Genomic DNA, 15,327 nt, shown 5'->3' with positions numbered 1-15,327 from the left:
CTAATTTCATTTGAAGCTGTCCAAAAATTTTATATAAAAAAAAGCTTTACTTAAAATATTTATTCATAAGTTCACTTAAAATTTTAAAGGTTTATTCTTAACTTGTACTGACATATTTGGTAATAATTACTTAAAGAATTGTTAATTTATTTCTAACCTAACATATTATAAGCCTAACGGAGAGTTTACATGTTTTCGAAATGGTAGCAAAAATGTTTAGGCACACGAGTGGCTGTTTGATAGCAAGCTTGCTTTCCAACCACATGGTTCTTGGTTCAGTTCCACTAAGTGGCACTTTGGGCAAGTGTCTTCTGCTATAGCCTTGGGCTGCCTTAAAGGGTTCCTTTGTAAGCCTAGTGCTTATTCTATCAGTGTCTTTTGCCAAATCACTAAGTTACAGGGTGTCAATTTGTTCAATTAAACCCCCTCAAGCCAGTGCTCCAGCATGGCCACAGTCCAATGACTGAAACAAACAAAAAACAGATTAATATATCTCAGAAGATATGGTTCAGCATCTCATGATGCTGAGTTGAAATAAAAGACAATCTATTATGAATCATTAGAGTTGATTTCCTTCACATGAAGAAAAGAGATTCTCCATTATATTTAGTTGTTTTACTTCAAATTTTGAGTTGGCAATCTGTTATGGGTTGACTTCTACTCTCACCAGTTTCTCCTACCTAATAATTCAATAAATCAAGTGTTAGCAATATACTGGGATTGTGTCAATCAATTATAGTCTCTTTCTCTCTCTCTCTCTCTCTCTCTCTCTCTCTCTCTCTTTACAAAGCAAAAGTATTTTAGATAATTTACAAAAAAAAAAAAAAGATATTGATTTACCTTAGCTATTCTGGTGATATTCTATTGAAATTATCTCCCTTCACTAACAGCTCTACTCAAGAATGAACTTGTGTGTCCAAATAGACAGATGTGTACTTAGATATAATATTTACTGTTGTGGTGACGTAAATTATATTCTTAATGATGATGATGAGGTTGGCTGGTATCAAAAACAGTTAATATTCAGAGGTGTACAGGTTCCAGTTAATGGTGATGATGGTGGAAATTATGAGTGAAGAAGTAGAGGAAATTATGAGGTTGAGGTGATGTGGATAGTATAATGGTGAATTGAATTTAAAATCTGCTAATACACATGTAATGAAGGCTTGTAGAGTTGTTGCTGGTGTTGATCATTAGGTTTGTGGTGGTTCTAAGGCTTGCAGTGTCATTAATGACAGTAATGGTAGGTATACTGTGCGATAATGCTAGTGGAGGGATGAGTATTAATTATGTTTATAATAAAAGTTAATGACAAAACTGATGATCAATTGATATTGGAATGAATTTTATGGAATTATAAATTTAAATATTTTACATTAGATACAAAGACCTCAGCCTCATATTTACAGAAGAGAAATGTTGTTTGATGACTATGCTTTTCTGTTATACTGACTTACAAGTAAATATTGACATATAAATAAATGTTAATAAAATAGTGATATCTCTATGACATATTTTCAAAACTTACAATGTGATTGCTGAAAAATTATTGCAGTCTTGAGATGAAAGTATTTTTTTTCCCCTACTAGCTGATGTTATAAAATATGTTAACAATTGTGTTGTCATCTGAAAACCATAAAGTTTTTATGAAGTCATTTATCTAGTTTTTATAAAAAAAAACATAGTAGTTTTTATAGGACTCAAGAGCAATTTTCTACAAATGAAGCTCTTGTGTGATCATATACAAAAGCAAAGTTATTATAAGGTTATCTTAGAATACTTATTTACCAATGGAAATGTTAAGTTGGCTAAAGACTACCAACTTTCAACCAAATTATTATGAAGTCATCTGACACTCACTGATTACTAACCAAGCCTGTTAATTGTATCTTTTACTTCTTTCAGTCACTGGGCTACAGCCATTCTGGGGCACTGTGATTTCCAAATTCTATTTTCATTTTTAAATACCAAATTGCTGGAAATTTTTTTTACTGGAATTAACATCCTTCAAATACATACTTTGCCTTAGTCTTACATAATTATCCATGAATGGATTCTTGTAACCACTTAACGTACTTGACATGTTGATGGTTCCCTAATTGATTGCAATATTTAACTTTAGGGTTCTACTATATTATATCAAACCATTTTTCATATAAAAAATATCACGTATTGACACATTCCTGCTTAATATCTGCTTAAGTCTGAAACTGAAAGGAAGACACCACAAGAACTCAAAATAGACTTCAAAGCAAAAGATAAACAAAAAATAAACAAGCTTTAGAAACCTTTAGAAAAGCCAACTCTTTTATCTCCTATTTAGGGCAGGGTGGAACTAAGATAATCTCTATATAAAATAGGACATAAAAAATAAACAAACCACAGATGCTAAGAAAGAGAAAAATAAAAAAATACAAAAAGGTGAGTATGTCATACATGGATATGGTGGCTTAGAAATAGAAGATGGTTATTTATCTTCACTGTGAATAATAGTAAAACAGTTATATATAAAGATTCCTTTCTGATCTGCTAATGAAGCAAACAGAAAAAAATATTAGATCAAACAGGGAATGAAAAGAAAGAAAGGAAAATGAAAATGGAAGCTAGACTATTTCTTCATCTGTCTGGTCTTTGTGTTTTATTGAAAAATATGAATAAGAATGTTGTCCAAACTCAGCGAAGCTTAGCTGATAAGGTGATGGCGTAAAAGAAGGTGAAAGAGCAAATCTAGTCGCCCGTTCACTGTTTTGTCTGGTGTTAAGAGAAGCGAACACTTTACCGGTGCTGTACCAAGGTTGATAATCTATTCACATCAGCTCTAATGTGTGAATGTTTTTAAAGTTAACATAACCTAATGGGTTTAACATAAGATTAACTACCAGTCTTTCTTTTCATTATATCTTAGATAAAAATGATAAGCACAACAGTGAATTAGGAATTTCTATTCAGATATAAGACATTTCATTTTAGTAGGTTCAATACCAGTAATATTTTTGCTGAATCAATATAGTATCACCAATTGTACAATGTAGATGAGCGGTTTATAATATACTGATTCAACAAAAATATCACTGTAGTGAAACCTTGAATCCAATAATCTGAACTTAGGAATACTGCTGTAACAAAATGTATTTTGGTAGTTTTGTAAGCCAGGGATAACTGCATCAAGAGCTGTGAGTGTACATATACTACGATCATTTTGAGCAAAAGGAATGAGCTAGATTAAATAACTGATTAGAGGAAATTTGTAGCCAGAAAATTCTGAGACTGATTTAGTTGTTAATTGATTAAATATTAATAACAGAACAAGTGAGGAGAAGTTAGTAAGATAACAATGTGCAAGAGAGCTTGTAAAAAATCCAGTACCTTTAGTTTTGGTTCAACTCCTAGATAAATCATATTTCAAGCTCCATATGCTATTTAATTTATTATATAAAGTAGAAAACTGACTCAAATGAGAAGAGATGAATTTACAGTTGTAACTTTGATAATAAGAGAAAAAAAAAGGGGGAAACTGAGTAATAGGTATGCTTGACCGGGGTATCACCTTGGAGTTAAACATCAACAGCAACTCTTAAATTGGTTACATCTGCATTAATAAGTCCTCTGAAAAAGAATTTTCACTGATCAGGGATACTCAATAACAGAAACTATACTTCTATTAATACTATCAGCATCATTAATAATATTTCTATTTTGACTGACAGTTTACATGCCCATAGTGTTGCTTGATCAATGTTGATCTGGTGCTGGGCAACAACTCTAATAAAGATAAGCAATGCTATGAAATTCAGTAGAACTTCATAGTGTCAATGCCTCAACTAACAATATTTCTATTAAAACCACACTTCTGATTTAAGCTCTGCTGCTTATCTTGCTCATCGTATAATCACATCCATATCTGCCAGCTCATATTACCTGGCCTCTTCTGACCTTCCTCATACCTGTAACCATTTTCTATGCTAGTTCCTGAATTGTAAAGCTTTTAACTAACTCTTTGGTAAAATTGCAACATTTGTTATTTCTATCTTCTTCAATAAATATTTTCATTTCTTTTTGCCCCTTTTTTCTTCTGTTTTTTTTTTTTTATTTTCTCTTCTCTTGAAAGAAAATTATTAACATTTGTAGTGTCAAATTTTGAAGGAAAGTATTATACCTTCTCCTCGACTTACAACTTAGTTCTGTTTTGACTGACAGGTCATTAATTAATCTGGTCGTATGTCGGATTTATATTTTTCAACACTATTTTCATTCAAATGGAACAGATGCTTGAAAGCGACTGAGTTAGAGACAGTGGCATACAGTGGATGCCTGGGTCTGACGGAGTCCTGCATTGCCCGATGCTGTCATAGTTACCATACACACAGCTACCCAGCATCTGAAAATAGATTTTTTATTTATTTTATTCTTTTATTCCTTTATCCTTTTATTTGATTCAGTCATTTGACTGTGGCCATATTGGAACACTTTAGTCGAACAAATCGACCCCAGGACTTATTCTTTGTAAGCCTAGTACTTATTCTATCAGTCTGTTTTGCCGAACCACTAAGTTACGGGGACGTAAACACACCAACATCAGTTCTCAAGCAATTGTGGTGGGACAAACACAGATACACACACACACACACACACACACACACACACACACACACACACGCACATGCACACATGCACGCACACATGCACGCACACACACAAACACTCATATAAATATGACAGGCTTCTTTCAGTTTCTGTCTACCAAATCCACTCACAAGGCTTTAGTTGGCCCAAGGCTATAGTAAAAGACACTTGCTCAAGGAGTCACACAGTGGGACTGAACCCAGGACCATGTGGTGAAACAAGCAAGCAACTTACCACACAGCTACTCCTGTGCCTCTGATTTATTTATTTTTCTATTTCCTTATTTTTGAGGTCATAAGTGTAGATGGTTATAAGTCGCGTAGGTTTAAGTCGAGGCAAAGGTGTATTATAAAACATTTTTTAATCATAATGGAATAAGGCATATTAATGCAGACTCATCAGGGGAATGACGACTAGCTAATTAGCAAAACAAATAAATAGACACATGGACAATAAATAAGAGATCTGAAAATAATAAAACATTCAAGAATCGAAGGAAAATATTAAAGATACTATATTTCCAAAGTAAAACAGCTGTTATAAATGTTTTATATCTCCACTTAAAAAAATGTGATTGTATTTGAGTAAGATAACTACTTCTCTTTTCTCATCAATGATATTCCTGTCAGACAAGTCAACTGGAGACAGATGGTAGACAAAATAGCTGTTTTATGATATTCAGTTTAGCACTTCATATCTATGAGTTCAAATTTTATTACTCTGACTGATTGATAAAGTTGAAACCTGTAGATTGACGTCTATCTTTGCGATAACTTCTTTTCTCACAGTAGCATGCATGGCCGAAAGGTGAGGTGTAGTAATATATTGGTGGAGTGTGGTTTACTTCAGAATGAGGGACATAAGAAACAAACAAGAGAATAAAACTATAAATCTTTAATTAAAACTTTTCCTGAATATATATATATAGGCGTAGGAGTGGCTGTGTGGTAAGTAGCTTGCTTACCAACCACATGGTCCCAGGTTCAGTCTCACTGCATGGCATCTTCGGCAAGTGTCTTCTACTATAGCCTCGGGCCGACCAAAGCCTTGTGAGTGGATTTGGTAGACGGAAACTGAAAGAAACCCATCGTATATATGTATATATATATATATATGTGTGTGTTTGTGTGTCTGTGTTTGTCCCCCCAACATCGCTTGACAACCGATGCTGGTGTGTTTATGTCCCTGTAACTTAGCGGTTCGGCAAAAGAGACCGATAGAATAAGTACTAGGCCTCCAAAGAATAAGTCCTGGGGTCGATTTGCTCGACTAAAAGTGGTGCTCCAGCATGGCCGCAAGCAAATGGCTGAAACAAGTAAAAGAGTAAAAGAGTATATATATGATGTTGATTACCTCATCTTGTCAGATGATCATGTCTGGTAAGTTCACTGTCATCAATTCACCATTTTTTTCTCAATAAAATAGATTTTTAACTATTAATGGTGAGTTGCTATACTCTTACTCTTTACTCTTTTACTTGTTTCAGTCATTTGACTGCGGCTATGCTGGAGCACCGCCTTTTTCGTCGAGCAAATCGACCCAGGACTTATTTTTTGTAAGCCCAGTCCTTATTCTATTGGTCTCTTTTTGCTGAACTGCTAAGTTACAGGGACGTAAACACACCAGCATCGGCTGTCAAGCAATGTTGGAGGGACAAACACAGACACACAAACACACACACATATATATATATATACATATATACGACAGGCTTCTTTCAGTTTCCGTCTACCAAATCCACTCACAAGACTTTGGTCGGCCCGAGACTATAGCAGAAGACACTTGCTCAAGGTACCACGCAGTGGGACTGAACTTGGAACCACGTGGTTGGTAAGCAAGCTACTTACCACACAGCCACTCCTGCACCTATGGATATATTTTCTCGGTAAACTTTCCTCATGGTGAAATTTCTTCACAGTGAATTTGATGGTGGTGAACTCTCCTGTGTTGAATTGATGGCAATGAACTTACCTGTAATCCAGATGATAGCCATCTCATATGATAGTAAGACATCTGTATGCCATTAGATTTAAGTGACAAAAGTTTGTACAACACTCTCGCCACTCTTTCAGTCACCATAGTAAGTTCCAGTGACAAGCATTACAAAGTGACTGGTTCTATTTTGACTGCAACTTTTATGTCCGATTATCTTTCTTCTAAAAGAGCTGCCTTCCCTATGGCATTGTCAAAAATAACTGGAGCATCTCCACCAGATGCAGTTTAATGTCATGCGTGCGCATGTACACACACACACACACACACACTTGTTTGTTCATAGTGTTGTGCATTTTTGTTTTTGAAAATTAAAGTGGAGGTCAGATAAAAAATAGCCAAGAAACACTGTTGTAAATATATATACAGTCTATGTAAATATAACCAACAAATAAAGTGTTTTGTAAACATCAACAATTTTGACAGTGTAATCTAGTTAAGATATAATCTATTCGGTTAACATCTAGAGGTTATCTTTTTGTACCCTACAAATTCAAGTTATATTTAACAAGTAAAGCTGTGGCTCTCTTGACATCTATAAGCAGTATCATTTCACTCAACAATTAGGGGCAGATTTTTTTCTTTTACTTCATTTCCTAGTAGTGTTTTTAAACCAGTCATGCCTTTAACCTTCGTGCCTGCTGACAACATATATATTATTAGAACTTCTTTTGTTGTCTCTAAAAGGATTCAGATACAGAAACGTGATACAGGGAATATTGTAAAATATCTTGTGCAGCTCTTAAGCAAATACATTACTTTACCTTATCTTTTTAATAGATATATTGGCAGGATTTCAATTTAGAATATAAAAGAACAGAACCAAATGCTAATAAGCATTTAATTTAGTGTTTTTGTCACTCTAACATCTTTAATAAATATTTATTTGTTGTGCAAGCTTATAAAAACAAAATAAGGCTTTATTTAATAAAGAATCAGATATGGCAAACAACTATATAATAAAATTAATATTAATTGCATTTTCTTTTGAATAGGCATGAGATTAATATTTTTGATAGAATTAAGTATAGTTTATAACTGACATTTATTTCATTTAACCTGAAGGGATGAAAAATTTGATCTTAGTGGTCTTAAACCGAAAATAAAAAAAATGAAACGAATAAGAAATTTAATTTGGAGCTCTAGCATTTCAGCTAAATTACCAGCAAAATGAAAATGATGATAAAGGTGTGGGTGACTATTATGATGATCATGATGATGACAATATACTATCATCAGAGCAAAAAGTAGAAAGTAGAATATTGTAAGGACCAATTATTAATAAACAAATTAATATTCTGGATTTGTAAAAATGACATAAACCTTGTTTTGGCATGTGTCAGTTATAAAAATGGCTATGATATGATTCCTCCTTTTTAGATTATAGAATGATTGTAAATGATAAGTGCAGCAGAAAATATAAGGAAACTCAAAGAAAAGCATTATGAGTCACTGGAAAACAAATTCAAGATCTTCTGGGAGATTTAAGAAGTATTAAGATCAATATAAACATTTTCCAAAATGTTGCTTTGCCCCACTTTTTTTTATGTGGGATACTGTTAATATTAGTACTATGAATAACAATGAAAGACATATGCAGCACAGAATGTATTTATGGATAACTTAAAACTGTTTGCACAAAGCAGCTATGAAATGGACTCCTTAGTACAAATACTATATAGATTAAATGAAGACACAGAGATAAAATTTTTGCATTTGAGAGTATGAAATATTGATTATGAGGAGAGAGAGGAAAGTAAAAAGTAATAGATTCCAATTACCTAATAACAAAGATATAAAACAGATAGGTACAGGTAATTATGTATCATAGAGCTAGACACAATAAACAAAAGTAGCATGAAGGAAATGAATGCAAAGAAATAGGTCAAAATTAGAGTTAAATTCTATACTAAATGGGAAAACTAAAACCCTTGCTATTAATGTATGTACCATATTTTTACAATTTTTTTTTCAGAAATTTTAATTTATTTCCTATGTTATTTGAGTTACTTTCTTTTATTCAATGTTATTTATTTTTGATTTAGGAGAACATTACTGAAAACAAAGGTTATTTCTATTGTCTAACTCTTTCAATAGTCTACATCTTAATATTGCATCAATCTTTCTATCTAAATTTATTTTGATATATTGATAGTAAAATAAAGAGCAGGTTAACTTGGGCTGGAAAACTCAAAAAATAATGATCAGATATAGAGCATTACATATTATAAATGATAGTAGTACAATATATAAAAGTTCTACAAAAAAAAAAAAAAATCCAGAAGATTACTTGGTTGGGAAGAATATATATAGAAGAACAGAATTTGTGTTGCATGATACACAAAAAAGAGTGTGGAATCACTACAAGAAGGGATAAAAAAAAATAAAAAAAACCCCTAAAACATTGGAATAGTCAATGCATATATTGGAATAGTCAATGTATAGCACTTGAAAAATTCAAGAAAACTTATCTTGAAGGGAGTTTGGGAGCTAATGAAAATATGTGAGCAGTGTTTTGCTTTACCCCTTTTGTTATATGTGAGATACTGTTAATAGCAACGAAGGGCATGCAGCACAAAATCATGTATTTATGGATACCTTAAAACTGTTTGCACAAAGCAACTGTAAAGTTTACTCGTGGGTGAAGGCATTAATATTTTTAATTTATGGTCATTGGTAAGAAAATCATTTCAAAACTGAAGTACTGGTGTTTATAGCACAAAAACAGACTCTGGGGATAAAATTTCATGTAGATAAAAATACTGAGCCATCATTATGTAAAAAGTGTTGCAACAAGCATGCAAGTGTGGTAGTAAATTGTCTTATAATTGATGATGTTGCATGAATTGTCCACCAGTAGAAAGTTGAACAGAGAATGAAAATAATTGATTTCAAGCGTCAAAATTCTCAGGGATTTCAACAGCTAAAGCAACCATATGACAGACAGTAGGAAACCAGAAATTATAGTGGAGACAAGAAGTAATGAGTGTCATTGGTAATGTAATAAACAGAGATACTGAGGCTTATGAAAATTTATGAGATTGCATGTATGTGTCCATTAAAAAAATAGATGTAATATCAGTAAAGTAGGACCTCTTTATATGATATATAAAAATTAGACATATTATTATTTTGGTTTGGCTCAAGTTTGGTCTTATTCCTGGTAAGAATTATGTGGATAGTAGGTTACTACCTTTAACCCTAAGTATCCACAAGTTTTCAGCAGTCTTTCAAGTGCTTAGAACAATTTTCAGCAGTCTTATTATTATTGGTGACAAGCTGGCAGAAACATTAGCATGCCAGGTGAACTGCTTAGCGGTATTTTGCTCATTGCTATGTTCTGAGTTCAAGTTCTGGTGAGGTTGGCTTTGACTTTCATCCTTTTGGGGTTGATAAATTAAGTACCAGACAAGTATGAGGGTTGATGTGATCAACCATCCCCCTCCCCTCAAATTCCAGGCTTTGTGCCTGCAGTAGAAAGGATTATTACTATTATTATTTGTGGGTAGTAGGTTATGACATGGAAGAAGAGTGATGGCTGTGACAATTTTTATGGGTCTCACACTAGTGAGGAGTAAACCAAAAAGAATCTCATACATTTCCCTTAGACAAAAGACCTGGTCTGAGTGGTTGAAGGAGAGTGAATCTTGTTAAAGGCATCAGATTTGGTAGGTAGAAAATAGTGTTAAACCAGTTGACAGATTCATCATCATCATCGTTTAATGTCCACTTTCCATGCTGGCATGCATTGGACGGTTTGACTGAGGACTGGAGAGCCAGAAGTCTGTACCAGTCTCCAATCTGATCTGGCAAAGTTTCTACAGCTGGATGCCCTTCCTAACGCCAACCACTCCAAGAGTGTTGTGGGTGCTTTTACGTGCCACCGGCACAAGGACCAGTCAGCCAGTACTGGCATTGGCCACACTCAAATGGTGCTTTTCCTGTGCCACCTGCATAGGAGCCAGTCCAGTGGCTCTGACAACGATCACGCTCGAATGGTGCTTTTAACATTCCACTGGCACGAGTGCCAATCAGGCAGCACTGTCATTGGCCACGACAGCGATTTCACTTGCCTCAACAGGTCTTTGCAAGCATACGTTATTGTCCAATGATTGAAGAGTACTCTTAAACGGGCTGGTTATACAGCACTGGCATAGGCCGTGGTTATGGTCTCACTTGGCTTGCTGGGTCTTCTCAAGCACAGCATATCGCAAAAGGTCTCAGTCACCTGTCATTGCCTCGGTGAGGCCCAATGTTTGAAGGCTGTGCTTCACCACCTCAACCCAGGTCTTCCTGGGTCTACCTTTTCCATAGGTTCCCTCAACTGCTAGGGTGTGACACTTTTTCACACAGCTGACCTCATCCATTTGCAACATTTGACCATACCAGCACAGTTGTCTCTCTTGCACATAACATCTGATGCTTCTTAAATCCAACTTTTCTCTCAGTGCGCTTACACTCTGTCATGTTTGCACACTGACATTACACATCCAGCAGAGCATACTGGCTTCATTCATGTCCTCAGCAGTCATGGCCCATGTTTCCCTGCCATGTAGCATAGCTATTCGTACACATGCGTCATACAGTCTATCTTTTACTCTGAGCGAGAGGCCCTTTGTCACCAGCAGAGGTAGGAGCTCTCTGAACTTTGCCCAGGCTATCCTTACTCTAGCAGCTACACTTTCAAAGCATCCACTCCCGCTACTGACTTGGTCATCTAGGTAATGGAAGCTATCAACTACTTGTAGTTTTTTCCCCTGGAATATGACAGAAGCTGTTTTCTGCATGTTTTCAGTGTTTATTGCTCCTGAGCGTTTGCTACACACAAAAACTATCTTCCCAGTTAGCCTTCCTTTGATATTGCTGCACCTCTTATGTGTCCATAGCTTACACTGGGTACATCTCATAGAGTTTCTAACTACACCTTTTCTACAGATCGAGCAGGGCCATCTACCTGAAGGGATTTGTGGTTTGTCTGCCTTCCAACTCGTTAAGACATTGGTTTTTGCTAGGTTGACTCTAAGGCCCTTAGATTATTTTTATTAAAGTAGGAATTGAAATTAAGATAAAATACTTAAAAATAAAGTTTGCTTGGGACAACTAGAATACCAAGAAGAGTCCAGAAATAGAAAATACTCAACAGAATCAGCAAAAATACTTAATGACTCTAGTGTATTTTACTCTGAAACATACCACTCTCTGGTATAACATTTTAGAACATAGTAAGAAAATGTTATGGTGTTAATTGTCTCAAAATTAAGCGCAAATTTGAGAAGGATGTTAGTCAATTAAACTGGCACAAGAGCTTGACTGGCATTTATCTTATTGATCCTGGAAGGATAAAAGCAAGGGTAACTTCAGTAAGAGTTGAACTCAGACTGTAAAGAGCAATAACTAAATATCACCAGACATTTTGTTCAACAGTCTAATGGTTCTTCGAAAAATTTTCTGCCATTCTTCTACATTGTACTATTCCAAGACTAAGATTGATACTGCTGCCAACGTTTGAGCCATTAACCCTATTATCTTTAGCTAAGTAACCTGCCAAGAAATCTCAGTCACGACATTGCCTTTTAATTAACTCTTCCTCAAAGCTACTGCTACATTCAAAGTTAAAAGCAATAGATTAATTTCCGTAAACTTTTAAAGGCAGACACCCAACTGAAATACTGACTTGAAAGAAACTTTCAACAATAATCCATTTATGACACTGACAGAATAAGGCATTTAGTTGTTAATCTAGATACTTCTATTATTAATTTTTGTATTTTTAACATTTATTTTCCACACCCCATACCCTTTATTTTATTTGCCATACTGTTGATAAGTCTTGAAATGTCATGAAGAATTCTCTTTTTCCTTCTTTCTCTCTCACTCTCTCACTCAAATCTCCTCAATCTTCATTGTTTGTTTGTTATAGATTTATGTAGTTCTCTAGCTGTTGGTAGCTGAGAACTTGAAGTGTTTTAGAATCTACTGACTGTTATTAATACATCTGTTCTCATGGAGACTGAAAAGCAGTCAGAATTACAAATCATTTATGGATTACTGAAGAACTTGTCTTCAATTTAGTCAAAGTAGACTATCTGACAATGAGATCAAGAAATATTGAAGCTTTATAAAGCTGTGTTAATCAAAATCTTAAGAAAATTGAAATAAAAATGAAAATAGCAAAAATAAAAACAGAAACAAATGAATCACACACATATACACACAGATAGAAAGGGTTGTACTTTTCAATTACAAATTTTTTCATACAAAACTGGGAAGAATATTGAACAATTTGAAAAAGTGCCAGGAAAAGAGAGACTATTTACCTTTCTACTACTACTCTTAGTTTAGAATTATTTCCTTGTATTTAATTGCATATGCACACATGTAGATTGCAGTGGTGTGGAACTTGAGTCAAGAGACAAAGGTTCAGTTTCAATAAAAGAATATCCTCTACAGCATGTATTGAGCACTCTTCTCTCCTTCATCTAATATCAATCAATGTATGTCGCTAACACTCTTTCAATTGCCTGTGTGCTTATATGCCACCAATCACATTGAGTTATCATATCTCTCTTCACTTTTGTTCTATTTATGCAAATTACTTATGGCTATAAATATTCATTTGATTACTTATTTGTTTAACAATGATTTTTTTAATGCTAGTATTTGTTAGACAGGGAATTATTCGAGACAACCTTTTACAGCCTGACACTCTATCTGTTGCCAACCCTTTGCTGTTTTTCAAACAAGGGAGTTTTTATTCAAAAGGTATTCAAAAACACAGGAACAACAACCAGTCATAATCTCAACAAGGAATGTCAACATCATCTTCATGTCATTCAAGCAGTGACAAGCATGGACTGTTAACAGTCATGCACATACACACAATGTACTTCTTGTGGTTTCTGTTGGCCTACAGCTACTGAACTTAAAATCATGTAGTTGAAAATCAAACTTCTTAATGATAGATCACTACTTCCTTCATTTTGTATATGTCTAAACCTTATGTTGACTAAGATCAAGGCAGGACAACTGCTGTGTTGATGGCTCTCATTGAGGCAGAAACACATGCTCACAGCTGTCCAATTGTTTCCCCCCATAAAAAAAAAAAATCATTGTTCCTGAAGAATGGCATGACAATTCAAAAAAGTTCTTTATTTTTGAGATCATAGCATCTCATTCAAAGCCAATCGCAACAGCCATCAGGCATTTGTTTGTCTCTCAAATCAAGAATTTATCTCATATGGTATTTAATATATCTTTATTGATTATTGTTGCTCAAATTCATGATATGGGTCTCACTGAGTTATTTCTCTCAAGTAGTTTCTGTCCTATGTGAGTGTGCGTGTTAATGTTTTTGTATTAAAATACATTTCTTTTATTTCATTGTTCTTTTTCTTTGTTTTCTAACTTCAGGTTATGACTGTCCTTAGAGATTTACCAAAAATACAGTGGAATTAAAAGAAATAAAGAAAATCAAGATCAAATTTTGTTCCTGTCTTTCTTTTTATCTATATTTCTAAACTAATGAAGGTAATACTTAAACATCTATAATTCATTGTTTTTTTTTTTAACAGAACTGAATGAACTAGACAGTAATGAGACAGACCATATGATGGTGAAAATATTTAATTTCACTAATTTCATTTGAAACTACATTTATTTTTTGTAAATGTCCTCCCTACCTGTCTCTGTAACTCAAGTAATCTAATTTTTTTTTACTGTGTATGAAAGAGAACTCCAGACAGGTTTTGATATTATTATTATCAGCAAGGTATAGATGACAGAACCACTAAGTAAACGTAGACATGCATATTTTCTTCTCTCCAATGGTTAATGATTGTTCTCTTTACACACATGCACATCAACAAGAAAGCAAGCTAAAAGACAATGGATTATTCCTTGTTAGAGTTCTGATTGATGTTGAACTTAAAATCTCAAACTGATAGCGCTACACCTTGGTGACTTCAAGGAACTGTAAAAACATCAAACTAGATGCATTGCAATGTTGGTTCTAGATCAACAGCATCCTGATTCAGATTTTGCCATAACCTACTTAGGTGCTAGACAAAACCCAGCACCTGCTTTAATGCCACTGCCTGGCACCTTGGGCGCTTTTAGTGGAGTTCTCTCTGTTGCCAGCCTTCAGCTCCTGGTTTTGCCAAGTTCGTAGTCTGAGGATACCTCACTCCATAACTTCCACAGAGTTACCCTTCTACAAAGTTCTGCTCACAAAGTAGGTATCAGTCACCCGGAGTATAAAGTAAAAGTCACTTAAAATGTTATGCAATGATTCAGAACCTATTACATGAACTCCATACCTGTACTCATGTTACATGCTCAGGTGTAACAAATGCAAAGAAATTTTGAAATTAAACACATGGAGGAGGGTTTCATTGTAGAATAATTTTAGTTCATGTGAAATACTGGGTTATTGATTGTGAAGACTGTTTTAATAGTTCCAGTTACATCTATATGAATGCTAGTATAAAATTTGCATGATGCAATTTACTCAATTGCCATACTTCTAATGAACCAATTCTTTTAGTATAAGACACTAACCTGTCAATTTTGATTGTGCTGTTACAATTTCACAAATAATGCAACACTTCGTACATTTGTTAATATATTCTTCTTTTGTGTAATTCATTTTAAATGTTCCTAAAAGAATTTACTATAAGATGCAGTTGAAGCACAAAAGAACCTCATATTCAAATA

At 34.3% G+C, this 15,327-nt stretch overlaps 1 long non-coding RNA gene across 1 annotated transcript in view; it reads left to right on the top strand.

Moving 5' to 3' along the window:
• The window catches only part of LOC128247304 (uncharacterized), a 61,711-nt gene extending 47,615 nt beyond the window's left edge, over positions 1–14,096 (top strand). The window contains exon 2 of the long non-coding RNA XR_008263677.2: positions 14,026–14,096. This is a non-coding gene — a long non-coding RNA (uncharacterized LOC128247304). The remainder of the gene's footprint in view (positions 1–14,025) is intronic.
• The last annotated feature ends 1,231 nt before the right edge of the window (positions 14,097–15,327 follow it).

The sequence above is a fragment of the Octopus bimaculoides genome, chromosome 3 (assembly GCF_046866305.1).
Source record: "Octopus bimaculoides isolate indiv1 chromosome 3, ASM4686630v1, whole genome shotgun sequence".
NCBI classification, from domain to species: domain Eukaryota; kingdom Metazoa; phylum Mollusca; class Cephalopoda; order Octopoda; family Octopodidae; genus Octopus; species Octopus bimaculoides.
The sequence above is the reverse complement of the archived record's forward strand: the minus strand, read 5'-3'. Positions and strand labels throughout refer to the sequence as shown.